Here is an 11,403-nt window from a genome sequence, read left to right as displayed (position 1 = left end):
GAGAGAGAGAGAGAGAGAGAGAGAGAGAGAGAGAGAGAGAGAGAGAGAGAGAGAGAGAGAGAGAGAGAGAGAGAGAGAGAGAGAGAGAGAGAGAGAGAGAGAGAGAGAGAGAGAGAGAGAGAGAGAGAGAGAGAGAGAGAGAGAGAGAGAGAGAGAGAGAGAGAGAGAGAGAGAGAGAGAGAGAGAGAATGCTTTATAAGGAAGTCATTTGGACGAGTCTATTGTGTCATTTCATCAGAATTTCTCTATTATTTTGGGATTAAACACATTGCATTTCTGGCAGAATCGTAACACTTGACTTTGAAAATCTGATAAAAATGAATCTATATTGGGGATGTATACATGTAGTTTATTAATACTTCAAAATATGTATATGAAATGTAGATCTGAGCTGATACGAATGAAAGAAAAATTCTGGTTTGAACTTAATCATGAATAACTACTCCTACTCTCATGAAGTTCAAGCATCTTGCATGTCTGTCTAAATATTCTAGAAATTATGGAAATTTGATCATTTTAATTTATTTTGAACAAGAATTACATGCAAAGAACTGTAGTTGGCTATTCTACTATACAGATTATTTCTTATCTTAGATCAGCGACTCTTCTCAGTGTACCCTTTAATTGATTGATTGATTTGGTGTTTTAAGTCCACTTTATGCACAGTAAGGCCAATCAGGACTGGGCCTACAGTTTAAAGTGGAATCCGAACCACTATGTGCCTCTACCGAGTATCAAACCCAGGACCCCTTGTTTACAAGGTGACGACGCAACCACTGTGCTATCGGGGAGGCCCGCAGTGTACCCTTTAGTCGTAACTAAATGCCTAATGTATCCCCACCATAGATTTTCTCCAAATAGTGGGTTTTGGGGATATGTTTTCACTGCCTGATTGGTTGGGCGACTTTGATATGTTTGAGGCATGTATATGCAATAGAGAAAAATGGCATTCAGGCTGTATGTGGAAAGATGATAAACAAACATACATTAGAATCCTAAGTTTACAATCTTTATGAATAGTTATGAAAATAAAAATGTGAAACATGTGTATGCTAAGATGTAAGTAAAAAACTCTAAATTTTCAAATATTTTCCCCAGAGTTATTGACAAAAAGAGTACAGCACAATTTCGGAGTTTTTATTGTAAATCGTCAAGTTTTTTCAGTGAGGAGGATGTGCCTGTATAGCCTGGCACAGGTTTCCTAGTGTCTGGTTGTGGACCTGAAACTTTCAAACAGAGATTCGGATCCAAATTCAGTTTATTTCTGTACTTTTTTTTTTTAAGGTAATCCACGGAAGAAAGACCAAGAAAGACCAGTCTCCGAGCTGATCACGTACCCCCTTCAAGTAATTCATGTATCCCTGGGGGCATGCGTACCACAGTTAGATCATGAATATTTCAAATTAAACCCTGGCTGATTAAATTACTTCAATGTTCAAGGATTGCTATGGAAACTGGTAGGAATATAGCTATCTGTATTGCTTAAAAGCAATATCAGGTCAAGCCTATCGGAACGTAAATTATTTCCAGCCTGCTTTCACTCACATGTGATAAGCAGCACATGACATGCATAGCTTGAATATAAACCACGTGGCTATAGTGTGAAATGTAGCATTTGACTGGTTGTTCTTAAGTGGCATGTATCATCTATTCCTTGATAAATGAAAGTAGTCTTTTACACACAAAATCTCTTGTGGACACCTGACATGGTGTCTGACCACAAAAAGGACAAAAATTGTCAATCATAATGCACACATATTTTGCTTGTTTAGTCTCATGCTAGAAAGAAATTGATATATTACTGTGAACAAAAAGTCTATTCACAATTTTTTGGACCACTGTTTCAGTTATTACCGCAGTCAATAGTTTTATCTGTAGGAACTAATTTATGAAAACATTGTGTTTTTTAAAAATATATTCTTCCATAATCAGTTTTTTTCCTTCATGGCCTTATTACAAACGTAACATTTTTAAAAATGGGATGATTGATAAGTTAATGACTTAAGCTAGAAGTACTAGATGTATGTAGTCAAATGTGTTTATTTTCCACCTTTTAGCCTAGTCATTACACCTAGTAGTGATGACAGAGCATGTGAACTCTGTAAAGAGGGGGCATCAATAGGGTATAACAACATACCCACCAGAGGCTGATGAAAAGGCGTCACCTCATGTTCTGTTCGAAATATCAGTTCTCTGGTACGTGGATGGAGATAATGGATTCTAAAAAACTTGCTCATTGCTCACATAGAAGTTTAAAGCACAAAACTTCTACTTCAAACTTCTGTGTGAAACATTAAAGTTATTTATAATTGACATATTTCATTGGAAATGATCATCATTAAAGGTTTATGTATGTGTACCAGAAAACCAACCGATAGAGACTTCTCAACTACATTGGACATTTACTAGGATGACCAACTTTCGGCCATGAATTTAAGGGAGATTTCCAACTTTCAGCATTGAATTCACAGGAGATTTAATCGTGACAAATATTATGCATTTTTATCAGCAGTGTTGCTCCAGAAAAATGTTAATGGAATGGATATTTAACAAAAGAATTTACATTTTGTATAGTTTACAGGTCACAATACAGAATAAAAATTACAAATTTGCATGTTGCTTAGTCCTAAGCCATATGTAATTGTCCACTGATCCTGCAGAACCATGAATCTAGCGTCAATCAACTACTGCAAGATATGACATCACTTCCGCTCCCCGAAGTCTAATAAACGTGCAATGTTTTGCAGTTGACTTGAAGTTTTATATCGCCGAACTCATATTACATCAGAATTAATTAAAATTTTGTAATGTCGATTGTTAATGAAATAAGCAGGAGAAATAGAATGTCAATACAGGAGCCAGAATAAAAATAATAACTAACATGGAAGTTCCATGGAAATACAGGAGAACTGAAGACTAGCCCATCTCCTACCTATTCTACGCACAATTGAAGAATTAATTCTACACAAGATAACAATATATTTAAAAAATACTATATATGTAGACATCTTTCACGTAAATGAGATTCTTATCTGGTGTAGTTGAAAAATAATATCTGTACGATTTGTGCTGAATATTGATTAGAATAATGTCAGGATAATGATAAAATTTTGCATGCAAGTCAACCACGACTCATTTAATGCTGAATAAAGGACCACAGTTCTCTGAAACTCTCCTATGCCAATCCTCACAAAATAATTCTCTTCCAATAGTGCTTGAAATGAGTCTGGATGATATTTGGAAGACACACACAGACAAAATTTGTAATTGCACGAAGTGTTAAAGACAACAGAAACTGCTCATATTGCTTAACTGAACTTCAGAAGATAGCAGGCCAGTCGATGAACTTCATACAATTTGTAAATGTATGAATGAATGAAGAAACCATTAGTTGACAGCATAAGTCCTGTACATTTTGCCAGATCAACTTCTCATTAAAAATATCTGATCTTTAGGAACTCTGACATTGTAAATTTATCATCCTCATTTCATGTTAAGGTTCCTTATATTATGGAACACTGGAACGATGCACACAAGAGTTCCATCAAAGCCAAATCCTTATACAAAGTTAATGTCACATGACAACCATACATTCATAATTTAGAATATTACACAAAATCCAAAGGAAAAATTATAGTTCCTAGCAAATATAACTAACGCAATTACTTTTTAAATCACAGCTCAAACATGGTTGAAACTCACATTTTACACAAATATATGTAAAGCATGGAATTCATATATACAGTGGAACCCCAATTTTACGTTCCTTGATTTTACATTTTCCCATATTTTAGTTTTTCAGCTTGGTCTCCTGAAAAACATAAAATCGAGGTTACACAGTATTTGTGTACGAAAATACCTTTTCTTCTGTTATTGTTGACTTTGTGACTATTGTTATTTGAGATTTTAACAATTCATTCTGAAAAAAGACCTCAATACAATACTGAAAATCTTAACTTAGAAAAGTAAAATGGTGGATTAAGGTAGTAGAAATTGTCTGAGATAATTACCACAAATCAATTAATGGTTTTATGCATAATACAAGGGTCGTTCAAGGTTGACCGGGACTTTTATTTCTGCAGAGGAAATAGGTAGCAGAAGAAACACCAAACCACGTCAGTTTTTCAAAGTATTCTCCGTGCGTGCCGAGGCACCGTTGCCATCGTTCTGGCAGCTCCCAAATTCCTTTGGCGTAGAAAGAACTTGGTTGTTGTAGTAGCCACTGGAGGACATCGCTCTGCAGTGCTTCGTCTGTCGTGAATTTCTTCCCTCCCAGATGGTCTTTAAGGGGTGCAAACAAATGATAATCACTGGGGGCTAAATCCGGACTGTAGGGGGGATGGGGCAGAACTTCCCAGCGCATGTCGGCCAGAGTTGTTGTTGTCACATTGGCCGTGTGAGGGCGGGCATTGTCATGGAGAAGAATGACATTTCCAGACAACATCCCAGGTGGAATGGACTTTCGAACAGCATCACTCAACAATGTGGAGTAACACTGGGCATTAATCGTGCTCCCTTTGTCCAGAAAATCCACATGGATAACGCCCTTCATGTCCCAGAAGACACTTGCCATGAACTTTCCAGCGGACGGCTTCATTTTGCTTTTCTTGGGGGGGGGGGGGAACCTTTATGCTGCCACTCCATGCTGCATCTTTTGGTCTCTGGGGTTGAATTGTGCAACCATGTTTCATCACACGTGATGATGGATTGCAACAATTCATCACCTTCTGCTCGAAACTGATTCAGAAGCTGTTCACAGACCGTCCTGCGTGTCCACTTCTGATCAAATGTCAACTGGCGGGGAACCCACCTTCCACAGATTTTGCGGAAGCGGAAGTGGTCGTGAATGATTGTCTCAACACTCCCGACACTGATATTCACCTCGGCAGCAATATCCAGCACTGTTACTCTCCGGTTCTCAAGAATCATTTGCTCAACACGTGCGATATTCACTGGTGTGACTGCAGTCTGGCGAATGTGTCCATGCGCTTCATTTGTCACCAGCTCCCGTCCTTCGCGAAACTGCTCACACCATTCGTACACTCTCGTCCGCGACATCGTTTGTTCACCATACTGTGCTTGCAATCGTCTGAAAATCTCAGCTGGTTTCACTTTCTCCTTCACGAGAAATTTGATTACACACCGCTGCTCCACAGCCACAGACACACTGCTTGCCGCCATGTTCGCTGCAACTGCTGCGCATGCGCGAAATACGTCATGCTGGGCGCTAGTTACTCATGAAGGAATACATTACGTCACCTGCACGTTTCATCATGATCCGGCTATTCATCGATTTTTTACGTACGAAAATCCCGGTCAACCTTGAACACGACCCTTGTAGAAATGATTTTGTTTTATGTCTCATCAATCCTTAACAAAATACTGGTCTACATTACTTACAGTTGTTATCACGAAATATTCAATATACTGTATACAGCCAGCAACCCATAAAAACTAGTAAGCATATGTGTATTGTGCATATAGTACTCTCGAACAGATTGAAAATAATTTTTCAATGTACAAACCACTACAGAAGCTTAGACTTGATTCAACACAATCAACACTGTATGCAAAGTAAAAATCAAATAATTTTATTTGCTAATAAATAATTATATAAAAATCAAAGTGTTTTAATTCTTTGATACAATTATAATAATGCTGGTAAATACCTTATTTTTCACTAATTTATAAACAGCACACTGAATGTTTATATAACAGGTATTTCACAAACTTCTCATTTTGCATAATCACATCTGAAGCTCAAGATGGCGGACGCACCAGTAGCTAAGAAAACTACTCCGACTCAATCTCTGAACCACCTGGGTACAACGCAAACATGTTTAGCAAGAAGTTTACCTAGACGTTATGTGTTTATTCCTGTTCGTGGTGTGAACGTTGAAGTGGGGTTACAAGTGTAGAAAGCGCAGATATAGAAGAAAACATGCCGAGTGGAAAAGGATCCCAACGAGGCGCGTCGAGCCACGCTGCGAGACGGGAAGGAGGCACGCTTGTTCCCGACAGCAAGCTGCAGGTAAGCACGAGGAAATTAACCGGCGCCGTGTGCGCTGGTGGCCTTTCGGACACCATCAAACAGTGCGTCGAGGCTCAGATCAGTAGTGAATATCTTCAAAAATGTCTTGCTGACTTAATAGTCGAACGGGTAACTACTGCAGTGATAAAAGCGTTGAGTGACACAATCGAGTTTAATTCTGAAGCTGTCCATGACCTCCAAAAGGAATTCAACGCCCTTGAAAGGAACTGTCAGGAAATAAACAATGAACACGCCAAGGTAATAAATGACATGGAAAGTAAATTATCAAATTATGAGAAAAAGCTTCAAAGCCTTGCCAACAACCTGATGCTGAAGACAACTGAGCTGGAACAATATCAGAGAAGACAATCTCTCAGAATCTTTGGCATCAAGGAAAAAGAAGGGGAGAATACCGACTCAATCGCGGTTAATCTCTTCAAAGAAACTTTAAAAGTGAACATCAGAGAGGAGCATATTTGCAGGTCCCACAGGGTAGGACGTCCATCCAAGAATCCAAGGCCCATCATAGTAAAGTTTGTGAGTTACAGATCGAAAACACTGGTACTGAAAAACTGAAGGAAGCTAACAGGAACGCCCTTTGCCATTGCTGAGGACCTCTGCAAGGAACGACTCCACCTGTTACGGAAAGCTAAGGACAAGTATGGGAATCGAAATGTTTGGACTGAGGATGGGAAGATCGTCATCAAAACAGAGATGGAAAGGAAATACATAACAAGGCTCGAAGAACTCTAATGAGTGTTGCTGCAAGTGTGTGTGATAACAGGGTGGCTACAAACAAGCAGAAATGAAATTCCCTGACTTTTCCAGGTTTTCCAGGACAAAATTTACATTTTTCCATGACAATTACAAACTAAACTAAATTGATTTTTTTGCAAATAGAAATAATAAACTCATACAGATCCACATATGGTTTTGTTAAGTACCAATATTATCTTCTATGAAATTGACTCAATTTCTCTATTCTCTATGATTTGAATTCAAACTGCAAAATAGTGAATTTGGAAAATTATTACAATTCACAAGCTAGGGAAGGATTACGGAATTTTGTCATACGCAGTAAGTTTAAAATAAAATACTTGATTATTTTTAAAGTTACGACTGAATGAGATAAGAGTGAAGATTGATCGATTAAGAAATACAATTTGTAATTTATCAGTCTCCTTATACATTCTCGGTATTATATTTTGATATTTCCACTGAGGTTTGGAACCCTCTGCTTGCAAGAACCATGAGTGCGGACTCATTTCTCAATGCATAAAGCTACTTCTCTTTTCTCTGTAAAGCAAACAACTTAACTCTTGCATATAAGTGAAACAATTGAATCGAACAAAATAAAGTGTCATATTTCCTTACATTATCAATGGGATTTCTGCTTCAGTACAGTATATCCAAGTGAAGTACTGTGAAACTGACAACATGCAGTTATACCTTTAATGCTGTCCAAAAGAGTATGTAGGTATTAGAAATTTAACGCAAGGAATTTATAGAATTGCATTGTATAGGTACCTGATTTAGCTAAACATACATTAAAACAGGAACACTCTAATAATAAAAGCTTCTGAAAGTTCATATATACGAGGGGCATTCTGAAAAAAGCTCCAATGGTGCCTATACGCAGCACTGGTGATCAGAGATAGACACACACCCATGCAGGCAGGAAGAAGTGGCATGTAGCAGTAATCTGGTACAGTTGCAATGCAGCCGTTTTAGGACAGTTCTAGGTTAAAGATTGCAGCTGTCATACAGTCTCCCACCGAGCCTAGCCTACAATGCACACTCAGAATTTGGCACAGAGCCACCGGCAATTGTGTGAGGTGTGCAGACCGGACGTTGTGAGTGATAGTATGGTCAGACGATGGTGCAGACAATTCACGGAAGGCCAATCGAATGTGCACAACCCCATACAGCTGAGTACACACGGGCCCTTTGCATCACTTCAGGTGAGAGATCTTGGACCACTCCCTGTACAGCCCTGGCCTTGAATGTACTGACTTTCATCTCTTTGTTTAACTGAAAAGGTTTCTGGCAGGTAAAGGATTTGACAGCTACACTGCGGTAGAGATAGTTCCAGTCTTTGCTGTCAGACACATACACCATGGGCATACAAAATTTAGTGCCATGCTACGACAAATGCCAGAACAACGGTGGTGATTATGCCGAAAATTAGGTTAAGACTCACTGTTACTAATGCAATAAATTACGAGGGTCACTATTTATATTTTGAGCCTTGGCAACACTGATTGAAGTTAGGCGCGATTTGACGTTTGCACGGAATCGTCTGGCATTATTGACCATAACGTACTTCAAATGTTTTGTCAATAGCTTCATTTGTGTTGTTTATGTTGCCTTGGAGATTGCGCGACAACAATAAAATGGAATTAACTCGTGAACATATTCGTGCGATGATTTTTTACGATTTTCGACGTGGATTATCAAGACAAGAGTGCATCGATCAACTTACTTCCACATTTGGCGATGAAGCCCCATCCTTTGCCACTGTGAAACGCTGGTATAACGAATTTAATCGTGGCCGCCATTCGCTCACCGACGAGATTCGCGAAGGTCGTCCAAAATCAGTTGTTGTTCAAGAAAACATTGATGCTGTGCAAAACCTAATACTGCAAGATCGTCATGTGACATACTGTGAGATTGAGGCAACCATAGGCATTAGTTCCACCAGCATATATAAAATATTACATGATCATTTAGCTGTGAGAAAGGTATGTTCTCGTTGGATCCCACACAATTTGGCAAAAACTCAAAAAGACGCTCGCGTCAATTGGTGCAAACAAATGCTCAATAAATACAATCGCGGTGCTTCAAAAGACGTATATAAGATTGTAACAGGTGACGAATCATGGATATATGCATATGAGCCGGAACGTAAACAGCAGTCGACTGTATGGGTGTTTCAAGATGAACCCAATCCAACAAAAGTCGTTCACGCTCGAAGCAGATCGAAACAAATGGTCGCCTGTTTTTTCGGGAAAACTGGTCATGTGGCAACTGTGCCTTTAGAGGAACGTAGAACGGTCAACTCTGAAAGGTACACAACAATTTGTTTGACAGAAATCTTCGGTCAAATACGGAAAACAAACAAACGCCGTCGGATCATTCTTCATCAAGACAATGCCAGCTGCCACACATCTCGTCTAACAACCGACTTTATGAACAGTCAAAAAATCGAATTGATGGGTCATCCGCCATACAGTCCTGATTTGGCACCCAATGACTTCTTCCTGTTCCCGAATGTCAAGAATAAATTGCGTGGATAACGATTTTCGTCGGCGGAAGACGCCGTTGATGCGTTCAAAAACCATATTATGGAGGTGTCTCAAGAAGATTGGAAAAACTGCTTTGACAAATGGTTCGAACGAATGCAAAAGTGTATTGACCATAAAGGAGAATACTTCGAAAAACAATAAAGCAGTTTTCAATGCCAAATTCCTGTTTTTTCATAGTTAGGCTCAAAATAAAAATAGTGACCCTCGTACAACTGATATTCATGTTTTATTTATGCCTAATCGGTAGGGACCTTTATATTTTTTTTTTCAAATTGGTGTATATTCTTATTTTTTATTTTTTACTATACGGTGTTATTTTTCTCAAAATTCACATTTTCCTTTTAGTGCATTTTCTGGCAAATATCTGAAATTATTCCCTCATGGTGTTTTTAAACTACTGTTTCAAATTGTAAGTCACATGGCTTAGGCCTCTTCGTGAGAGTTTGATATCTTGAAAGTTATTTTGGGAAAGTTATTTTCCATACCCCTTTTTTTAAATTTAAGCTAAGGATTTTAGATAATGGAATTTTCCCCTATATACTGAAGGGTGCATAATGACCATAAGTGGCGACGCACCCAAAAAATTAAAATCAATCAATCTCACGTGACAGATACCGATATATTATGGCACCAAAAATTGGTATTATCTTTTTTTGACTTGTCAGTATTACGTTTCCCAAAATTCGCGTTTTTGTTTTAGAACATTTATCTGCCAAATATACCGAAACTTAATACTCCATTGTGCTTTTAAACGATTATTTTAAATTGTAGATCACATGATCTAGGTATTTTCATGACAGTTTGATATGTTGGAACAGATTTTTGAGGAAGTAAAAGTAAAGTGCTCTCCTGAACTTTTCCATGAAGGTGTATAAGGGTGTGGAGTTACGGCCCCACACTTTCATGATCACGGCTAAAGGTGTGGGTGATGTGATCAGCACCACGCTCCTGGCTACCTTGATCCCTCAAAGTTTCCTCAAGGTATCAGCTTCATATGATGCTGGGTGGGTGCCGGAGCAGTTTGAATAGGTGGAAAACATCCCGGTTCTCCCCCGTAGGGGATCGACCCCGGGTGTCTTGCATAGTTGTCAGACGCCCTAACGACTGAGTTCCATTATTACTCGCTCGACAAATGCCGATGGTGCGCACTTAGCTTGGTAATTCAAAACATATCTCGTGTGACAAATACGAAAATGTGGCTCTCGTGTGATGGTAAATATGCACTCGATCTCCTGTTAGAACCCTGCCACTTTGCTCTGCAATGCAAATGGTTTTCATAGAAGTTGAAAAAATCGTGGGAAATACATGATTTAATGTGCCTGTCGAAAATATTCCATGTACGTATAACTCTATAGTTTACTCTTGAGTAAAATGGTGGAAAACTTGCATGTTCTATGTACACAAACATGGCCTAGAAAAGACAAGAATGTTGGATTTCATGGAATTTTTCGTTGTTTTAGGTCATTTCTTTTAAAAATATCGCTAAAAACGCCAACAATTCACATTTTATGCCAAATTCGCATTATTTCGATATTTCGAACGGACGAAAAATGTGTCCAGACATCACTGCACATTCCTAAACATAACTTCGCAGCAATTACCATTTTCCACGGTTTTGGCGTTTGCGAAAAATCAATCGGAAATTACTTTCTGGCCACCCCTCGTATAAATCAGTAGATGGAAAGTGGAAATTTAGCAGGGCTGGCAGAAATTAGTATTTTATTTCATTATATTGGACATTAACCTTACTCAGTGAGAGATTAATGACAATCTCTCACGAGTTTAATCAGACAGGACAGAGAATGGTGTTAATTTCATTGCAATAGTAGTGTTGCAGTAAATTTGAGGTTGGGAGCATGCACTTGCCAATTTTTATAATGTTTACCAATGCAGATTTATGTTTCACTTTTTCGTGATAGTATTCAATATAGCTTATATCCAGTTTTGTTGGATTCTTCTTGATATCTAAGAATAGTGCAATGTGATTGTAAACGTATGTTAACTTGTGTGAAACCAGTAATACGTCAGGATGATGAAGGAAAACCTTTGTAAGCACTGCTACATTAA

General features: G+C 38.5%; 1 protein-coding gene across 1 annotated transcript in view; it reads right to left on the bottom strand.

Moving 5' to 3' along the window:
- LOC145998290 (2-amino-3-ketobutyrate coenzyme A ligase, mitochondrial-like) overlaps positions 1 to 11,403 on the bottom strand; it is an 84,030-nt gene that overhangs the window by 2,571 nt on the left and 70,056 nt on the right.

This window comes from Lepisma saccharinum, chromosome 14 (assembly GCF_977018435.1).
Source record: "Lepisma saccharinum chromosome 14, izLepSacc3.1, whole genome shotgun sequence".
NCBI classification, from domain to species: domain Eukaryota; kingdom Metazoa; phylum Arthropoda; class Insecta; order Zygentoma; family Lepismatidae; genus Lepisma; species Lepisma saccharinum.
This window is presented reverse-complemented; position numbering and strand designations above follow the sequence as displayed.